Genomic DNA, 8,729 nt, shown 5'->3' with positions numbered 1-8,729 from the left:
GTCTTGTTTAAATAAAAGAATTACCCGCTGAATCTTCACACAGTTCCTCAGGGCTTGATTCTTTCTTATGCCTATTCAATTAGTATCTCATCATATTAGATAATTGTAAACAAGTGGCTCATAATTATGATTGAATTTTATTTCCTTGAAGAAACAGGAGAAGAGAGAGACACATCTGGATCTGGAATGCACTGCTTCCAATTGCAATGGCAGTTCAAATTATGGACTGCAAATATCACCCAAAATGCCAGAGCTATTTTATGCCTCTCCTAGTTCTTGACCGCTTTTTTGTTTTGTTTATCTGCATGCAAGGGCACACATATACACCATCTTTTGTTAAATTCTCTAAAGAGATAAAATATCAACATTTGGGGAATGTCAGTCCTCCACTGACTATTGTAGCTATATATTTAATTCATTAGGACAGGGCTGTCCAACCTCTGGTCCATGGACCTGCCCCAGGCTGCGACATGCCAGAAACCGGGCTGTGCAAACAAGTGAAGCTCTATCCGTGGGATGCAGGCAGCATGCAAAACCCAAAAAAACTTTCTCCACAGAACCAGCCCCTGGCATCCACTGCACTATGTCATCAGCACTTGAGGGACGCGGTGGCTCAGTTGCTAAGACGCTGAGCTTGTCGATCAGAAAGGTCGGCAGTTCGGCGGTTTGAATCCCTAGCACCACATAACGGAGTGAGCTCCCATTACTTGTCCCAGCTTCTGCCAACTTAGCAGTTTGAAAGCATGTAAAAAATGCAACTAGAAAAATAAGGACCACCTTTGGTGAGAAGGTAACAGCGTTCCGTGCACCTTCGGTTAAATCATGCTGGCCACATGCCGTCTTTGGACAGCACTGGCTCTTCGGCTTTGTAACAGATGAGCACTGTCCGCTAGAGCCAGAAATGACTAGCATGTATGTGCGAGGGGAACCTTTATCTTTATATCAGAACTTTAGAAAATGTTTGTTTACTTCGTATATGCCTACTTGAATATGCCTACTTTTTCCAGTAGAATTAGGTCCACGTATATCTTCTTTCAGCCCATACAGAATGCTGCCATTCTTCCTTGATTGCTATCACAGAAGAGAAGGAAGATCATGGCCACGTAGTGGATTATTCTGTCTTCTGTTTTGGGATTATAAGAACCCAGCATGTATCTGGTTACTAGTATCTATTCAGATTGCTATAATTTTTGCAGGAAAAGGCCATTTGTGCCCTTGAGTTCAATAACTTGCTTAGTGAAGGAATTCAAATTCTAGCATCACTGGCTATTCATCCACTGGGTGACTTTATTCCGTAAAGACAGCCTACCCACTTTTTGGGGATAATTGTTCTGTTGTTCAATTGCTCTTGCTGTTAGCAAGTTTTTTTTCTTACCTTCAGGAGATTTCTTTGCTTTCCTTTAACATTGTTCTGTGTCTTGCACTCTAGTCTAGAACAATAGAAAATAGCTCTTCAACATCTGTTGCATGGCAACCTTTCAGATATGTAAAGAGTACACTTCCTCCTTAGTCTCTAGACTGGATATTCTTTATTCCTTCAATCTTTCTTCGAAGGGCTTGATTTCTAGTCTCCCAATCTTCCTTGCTACACTTAAAATTTGTCTGAATCTTTCCTAGAGTGTGGTGCTTAGAAAATGACAAAATATTTAAACTGGATTCTAACCAATTGAAAAAAATTACATTTGTCTCTATTAAAAATTTTATGTTATTTACAGCTGATTTCTCTTAGTATCAAGATTCTTTTGAGTGTTGCTTCCAGAATATTAACTATTCCATCCAATTTTATCTAATCTGAAATTATATAATTATAATTTGAAAAGCATTCCTTCCATTTTTCAAGTACTCATTCAAAATGCAATTACTCTCATTCCACTAAATGCTAAAAACAGTCCCTAGACTCATCATTCTATGTGCAAAATATATATTCTCCCACTGAATTCTTACTTTTCTCCCAGAGTGTCACGGGTTTTGCAGTTCAAGTCAAGATGGAAGAATTCCACTAGCGGTTGAAGAAAAGTGGCGTCTATTTTTCTTCAGTTCTAGGATCTTCCCACCTCCAGAAGGGATACTTATTGGACAGTGCTATATGTCTTATATTGCTCTACATTCATCTCCATTTTGAATAAGTTACATGGATATTGATAGATGAAAGCTGAGGATCATAAACCTTTTAAAACATTTCATATATTTCCAGTTTGCAGGTTAGTGCTCAGCACTAAGGAGAGCATTTTTTTTGATTCTCCCTTTGTTCAGCTTTGATTTCAAAAGTACATTCTACCATTGCTTCATACTTCTTCTGGGATGTGCTGTGTATGGACATAGATGGACCACGATTTTGCTGAGGATTCAAGAGCTCTTAATCTGCCTTTTGAAACCCACATTTTAGGCTAATGCTTCCATAAAGCCAAAAGCAAAAGGGGCCACTGGTATCCCTCCACAGCGTTTGTCCGATCTAGATCTTTTCTGTGGTCTTATATTATAGCAGCAATTTTGGCAAGAGCAAGCTAGCTTTCTGGGAACTCTGATTTCCATAGAAACAGAACGAGGAATTTGCCAAGGCAGATGGTTGCCGGCAACAGCAGCAGCAGGTAGCCCTTCCTCATTGCCTGAGAGTCATGGGGATTGGACTTCTAGGTGAGAGTAAGTACAGCACAGATGATTGCATGTTATTATTCAAATTAGAGCAGTATTGGTCTGATCTGGTGGTGAGAGATTTAAGAATATAGGGCAGGGACTTTTAATCTCCCTCAACATGAAAGGACTAAGTTGATGCACTTCCGCATATTGTGTTCCTTCCCCTTTGTGTATAATTGATTCGTGTGTGGATGCTGCGCTAAATGAATACTGGATCTGACCTCATAAGATGCTGTTAATGTTCTCTACTGCTTACCTCAAGACTTTATACAACCTTGTTCATTATGTAACAACTTTGTTATGTGAAATTGCCACTACGTACCAATTTTAATAAAAGCTATACTCAGCAGTGGAGTTAAGGTTCATGGAGTCATTGCATTTATTGTTTGGTTAATGTGATCTTGTGCCAACCATCCAAGTCAGTCATTTAGCAAAGAAAGACTCCTGGCCATTTGTTCTGCCAAGATCAATGTATTTTACTGAAGCTCAAATGGTTACAAAAATAGGTATAACTAAATCTGAAGTTTTCCCATGCAAACAACACAAAAGAAAGGTCCCCACCCCTGGCCACTTCTCTCCCCCCCCAATTATCTGCAAATGTCCAATCAGATGCTTATAAATATATAAGCATCTGATTGGACATTTGCAGATAATTGGGGAGGGGGGGAGGGAAGAGGTGCTGGGTTCTCAGCTCTGCATTTCATTACTTGACCTTGGCTGGAGCTTCTCACATGGCTCAGCTCCCTTTCCTTACATTCTAAACTTTCCCCTCCACCCCCCCCCCATTGCTAATGTCAGATCTGTCAGCTCATGAAGCTTGGATAGGTAAGATGCCACCATGACATACTGAGAATTGACATTGCAATAAAAGAAATTATTCAGCATTAAGGTGGTTTAAAATTGCATTCTAAACAAAATAAAGCAGTCCACTTTTGTGAACAATGGGTGAATCAGATTTGTAGTATATGTTTTTTTTTGGTAACCAGACTTTCAAGTGTATTTCTCCTACTACTATATTCTCACTCCCTTACATCTCTCTTGCCCACCTGGTGTTCTGTAAATATATTAGAATTCAACTCATGGGAGATTAGGAAAAGTAGTTCAACTGTACATTTGATAAGTATCAAACTGGGGAAGGCCGCCATACAATTTTTTTCAGAACAGATTTATATCACATCTTTTATACATCAACTGTGACAATAATTACTTCATAAATAAAACCTATCCCAAAAAATACTTTTATTTGGGCTTCTGATAGTCTTGCCAATAGTAATAAAAATGTGTAAGTATGTATATAAGTAAATTTGTGTTTAAATGTTTATTCCAAGAAGGTCAAGAAGTACTATACCCTTCTGGAAAATATTGCTGCCAGAAGGATTCTATCATCTGTGTTGCCTTAGATCAGTCTTTTATGATATTATGCACACATACACAACTATTGCTCCCACTTCTCATTCTTTATGGATACCAGAATAATTCCATGTTTTGTTGTTTGAATTCTGTAGACGAAGGGAATGGGAAGAAATGAAGTCTGATAGTGCCACAGAAAAATCCCGGGCATTCTTTTCAGTTAAATAATTAGGGAAACATCTGTAGCACTAGGCCTTCCCTTTCATAACCTCTTCTTTTTGTGGATAATGGTTCAGAATGGGAAACTATACTTTTTTTCCTACTCAGTGGCCAAAATAATCTACGAATGTGTTTATTCAGAAATGACCAATGGTTTTTGTCAATGTTTTGCCCTAATTTTAATTCAAGTTTTGAGTCTCGATTGGCAGCATTCACTGAGTGGATTTTTTGCAGATGTTGCTAAGTGAAAAGTGAGTTATGCCCCATTTTATGACTTTTCTTGCCACATTTGTTAAGTGAATCACTGCAGTTGTTAAATTAGTAATATGGTTATTAAGGGAATCTGGCTTCTCTATTGACTTTGCTTGTTGGAAAGTCACAAAAGATGATCACATGAACCCAGGACACTGCACTCATTGTAAATATGAACCAGCTATCAAGCATCTGATTGTAAATTGTGATCATGGGGATGTTGCAACAGTCATAAGTGTGAAAAACGGTCGTCATTTTTTCAGTGCTGTTTTAACTTTGAAAGGACACTAAATGAACTGTTGTAAGTTGAGGACTACCTGTACATGGTGTCAGGGTTCTGGCAGTTACTCCAATTAAATCATGAGCCTTGAGCCACACTCCCAAAACTAAAGAGGATTTATTTGAAGCTACCATTCTATATCCGGCACTAACCTGGATGTAGCCAGCTCTGAGATACGTAGTTCACTGTCACCCTTGATCCTGCTTTCCCCCCTACCCCTCTGGGTGTATCATCCAATGAAAAACGTCCATAGCCAAGAGTCATCAATCATGCTCTCCAATTAAGATTTTTTTCACAGCAGAAGCTTCAGCCATCTAATCAGTCTTTGAAGAAAATATGAATGGAATGTATTTTCAGTTTCACACTGTTGCCAGCTCTTTGAAATCCCCCCTTCTTTCTGTTGTCAACTGTAAAACGTGTATACAAAATATTTTATGAGTTGACACATGGTTAGCCATATAGATAGTGATTGCCAGTGAATTAAATCCCCTTCTTTGCCCTGAGTCTTAAGATATAGGTTGATTGGAAACTCCAGAACCTTCATATCCTTCATGGATGCATATTTAGCAATATGAGTCACAACAGATTCAAGCAAGCAAAGGATTGTTTTAATGGCGATTCTGGTTTTATAGTGCAGCAATTTAAGAGTATTTTACTAAATTGAGAAGATTGCCCAATATCCACTTGGCTTTATCCCAGACCTTTGTTGCAAAGGTTAGAACTTCTAAATGGGAATACACTTTTTCAGGCAAGTCTCTTGAGTTACCGTCTGAAGTAGAGAACTCCTTGAATTGTGCTTGAGCTTCTCTCAGGCATTATGCGTAGTTGATGGGAGAGTGGAAATTTTCACTTTGATGCATCAATTATGCTTGTTTTCATAAATCCACAAGGGTTTTATTCTCTGATTTTTCCCCCCCATTTGTTTTGGTAGAATTACTGTACCGCAGCCCTGTGAATAGCCCACTTCGTTTTTTTTTTTACAGCCTTTTGTTTCTTTCTTTAGAGAGATCCCTTCTAGTGTAATTGGATTTGGATTGTTCCTTTGTTAGCTAATTGGGTGTTATAATCACATTATTAGGTTACCATAAGTTGTACTTAATAATTTAAGCTTCACAAGGTTTAGAGCAGGGGTCTCCAACCTTGGCAACTTTAAGACCTGTGGACTTCAACTCCCAGAGTTCCTCAGCCAGCGAAGCTGGCTGAGGAACTCTGGGAGTTGAAGTCCACAAGTCTTAAAGTTGCCAAGGTTGGAGACCCTAGGTTTAGAGGACCTAAGGAGTCTTAAAATCAAAACAATATAGATTAATGATGTTGCTACTTCCATCCCTTCTCCAGCTGAGCTGACTTCTAGGAAGCATTTGAGTGAACTCAGGATCTCCAGCTCTTGGCTTTTCAGAGAAAGTAAGTTAAATTGCTCACTTCCAAAAAGTGTGTGAGAGAATACCTTTTCAAATAAGAAACTTCTCTGATCTTATTGGAGTCAAGCAAGTTTAGAATTTATATACAGTATGTGTTTACCCAAGGTTCCATATTGCTTGGGGAATTCAAATGACGACTTAAATCAGTAGATATTTGACCTCAATTTCATGTCAGAATAGCAAAAACAATCTAGGAAAGAATACTGTATGGGAGAATTGGGGACTGTTATGTCAAGGGCACACAGAAGAACCTCACAGTTCTTCCTTCTAAGGCCACATGCCTGCCTTTCTGGACACACTTTGGCTAAATGCAGAATTGTATAAGATTGCTAGGATGGGGTTACAGCTGCATGCAAGAATTGAAAGATGCCGCAAGAGTCACTTCTATCCCTTCCTCCCTTTGTTCAATTTCCCTCTGCAATCTTCCTCCTACCTCTGCTTTCTGAGAAATAAAGAACTTCTAATTCCTAACCCTTTGTCTTATTTAAGAACCATTTCAGGAATTTTCTGACTCTCTTGGCAGCCCTGAAATTTTAATAAAGCTGTTCATTATAGAAGTATTTCTAGCTTGATCCATTAATTGAATGAGGAAAAATGGTTGTATAAAGGCTTTCTCATCTTTAGCATGCATATGAGGAATGAGAATGCTCCCTTCACAATGAAGTCTAAGTGGGAAAGGATGGGGTTGAAATGATGCCATGAAAGTTGGTACTAGAAATGTACTAAGAAATAAATAAATGAGAGATGTTTATGATCAGATACCATGGGTTCACAATAAGCTGAAAGATACTCTTCAATTTTTTTTGTGATGGTTCTTACCTGACCCAAATTTGCCCTATTCTAGCCATCTGGTTTTGCCACTGATTTAGCTTGGCACACTGCCAAATCATACACAGGCTAATAGAAAGTGAGAAAGAAAAGAAATAGAATGTAATAGCTTGATAGACATCATAGTTGGCTAGAACCCAGCAACAGTTCAACATCTACAATATCTACACTGCAATATTTTGGTTATTTTTTCAGGTTCTGTTGGTCAGTTTGATGATGTAGATGGTTATACAAAACCTTTAACATAGCCAGTTACCATAGATAGGTGTAAATTGTTCTACTGCTGCTTTTATGTGTTTTCTACCACAATTCATTGATGGATTAGACTGTGATTTTTCCAATCATTTCCATTGAATCAGATGTTGATTTTTAAAGAGTCAACTAATCAGAACTATTGGAGCTCTTATACTTGATACATTGATGTCTCGGTATCCTACTGAATAAAGCAAAGTAAGATTCTCCAAATAAAACTGTTTCAGAAGGATTTCTGTTCATGTATTACTCTGTATTAAAATGTACAACTCAATCCATATTAAAAGGTGTAGCTCAGGGACCAGGGGGGTTGGAGCAACTTAAGGAATAATCATAGCAGTAAATCTAACAGCATTCAGAATTCTTGCTATATTCCAATGGAAGTCGATTCAGGAAATGACGAGAGAGCTCTTTCCTGAAGACACCATTTTTTAATCCACAGACATTTATGAAATAAGAGCAGCTGAGAAAGGAGATGGCTGGAAGTTTGCTACATTAGAAGGTGAATGGGCAAAGATCATTTCATGGGAAATGAAAGTGACCATGCTGGAAGGCCTCTGTGGAAGTAGCAGGAAATGGCACAGTAGTGGATCAGAGAAAAGCAGGGCCTATGTGTGGATGGGTTCCTGCTACTTCCACAGAGGCCTTCCAGCATGGTCACTTTCATTTCCCATGATACATTGGGTCACTTTATGCTACTCTTGACATATCATAGCCAAATAGAAACACAAACAACTTCCTTCTCCATCCTTGAAAATGTCATTATGAAAGTACTATCTTAGTCTGCCGACCTGGTAAGTTATCTGATACATTTCTGCATGAGAATGAAGACTAATACTTCTATATATGGGAAATTTAGAAGGCAATCAAGAGCAGCAACATCGGCATACTTACTTTAATGGGTCTACACACAAGAATTGTTTGGTGCAGCGAACCTTACTATGGAACTCAGTTTTAGGCCATTTAACTATGTAGCTTTTTAGACAGTATCTATTTGAAGTCCTGGAGCACAATAATGCTGGGCCTATTAAAGGTCCCAGGATAAGCAATAGCAATGCACTTAAGACTTATATACTGCTTCACAATGCTTTACAGCCCTAACTGATTTACAGTAACCCAATGGCCCGTAACAATATGGGTCCTCATTTTACCAACCTTGGAAGGATGGAAGGCTAAGTGAACCTTGAGCCTGGTGAGATTCAAACTGTGAAATTGCAGTCCGCTGGCAGTCAGCAGAAGTAGCCTGCAGTACTGCATTCTAACCACTGTGCCATAAGGAAGATTAACATATACTGAGAGTTGTACATGCATGTTCTTCAGCTTTCTGCTAAGGCAACTCTAGTTCTGCAGCTATCATATCTGAAATCACAGTATTAGTGGTCCCTGAAACACTTAATTTGATGGTCCTGCCTGTAATGCCATCAGCGAATGGGGCAAACTAATCAGTATGGAATATTCCCTTACTGTGCTGTGTGAAACTGTACCAAAGTAAGATA

At 38.7% G+C, this 8,729-nt stretch overlaps 1 long non-coding RNA gene across 1 annotated transcript; it reads left to right on the top strand.

Annotated features, from left to right (window-relative positions):
- The first annotated feature begins 4,128 nt into the window (after positions 1 to 4,128).
- Positions 4,129 to 6,031, top strand: LOC148133436 (uncharacterized). The gene is made up of 2 exons (XR_015746808.1): positions 4,129 to 5,852; positions 5,996 to 6,031. It is a non-coding gene; the product is annotated as an uncharacterized LOC148133436 (long non-coding RNA).
- Positions 6,032 to 8,729: the final 2,698 nt, after the last annotated feature.

This window comes from Notechis scutatus, chromosome 1 (genome assembly GCF_049901735.1).
Source record: "Notechis scutatus isolate UNSWTSFEM ecotype Mainland chromosome 1, rNotScu1.2, whole genome shotgun sequence".
In the NCBI taxonomy this organism is placed as follows: Eukaryota; Metazoa; Chordata; class Lepidosauria; order Squamata; family Elapidae; genus Notechis; species Notechis scutatus.
This window is presented reverse-complemented; position numbering and strand designations above follow the sequence as displayed.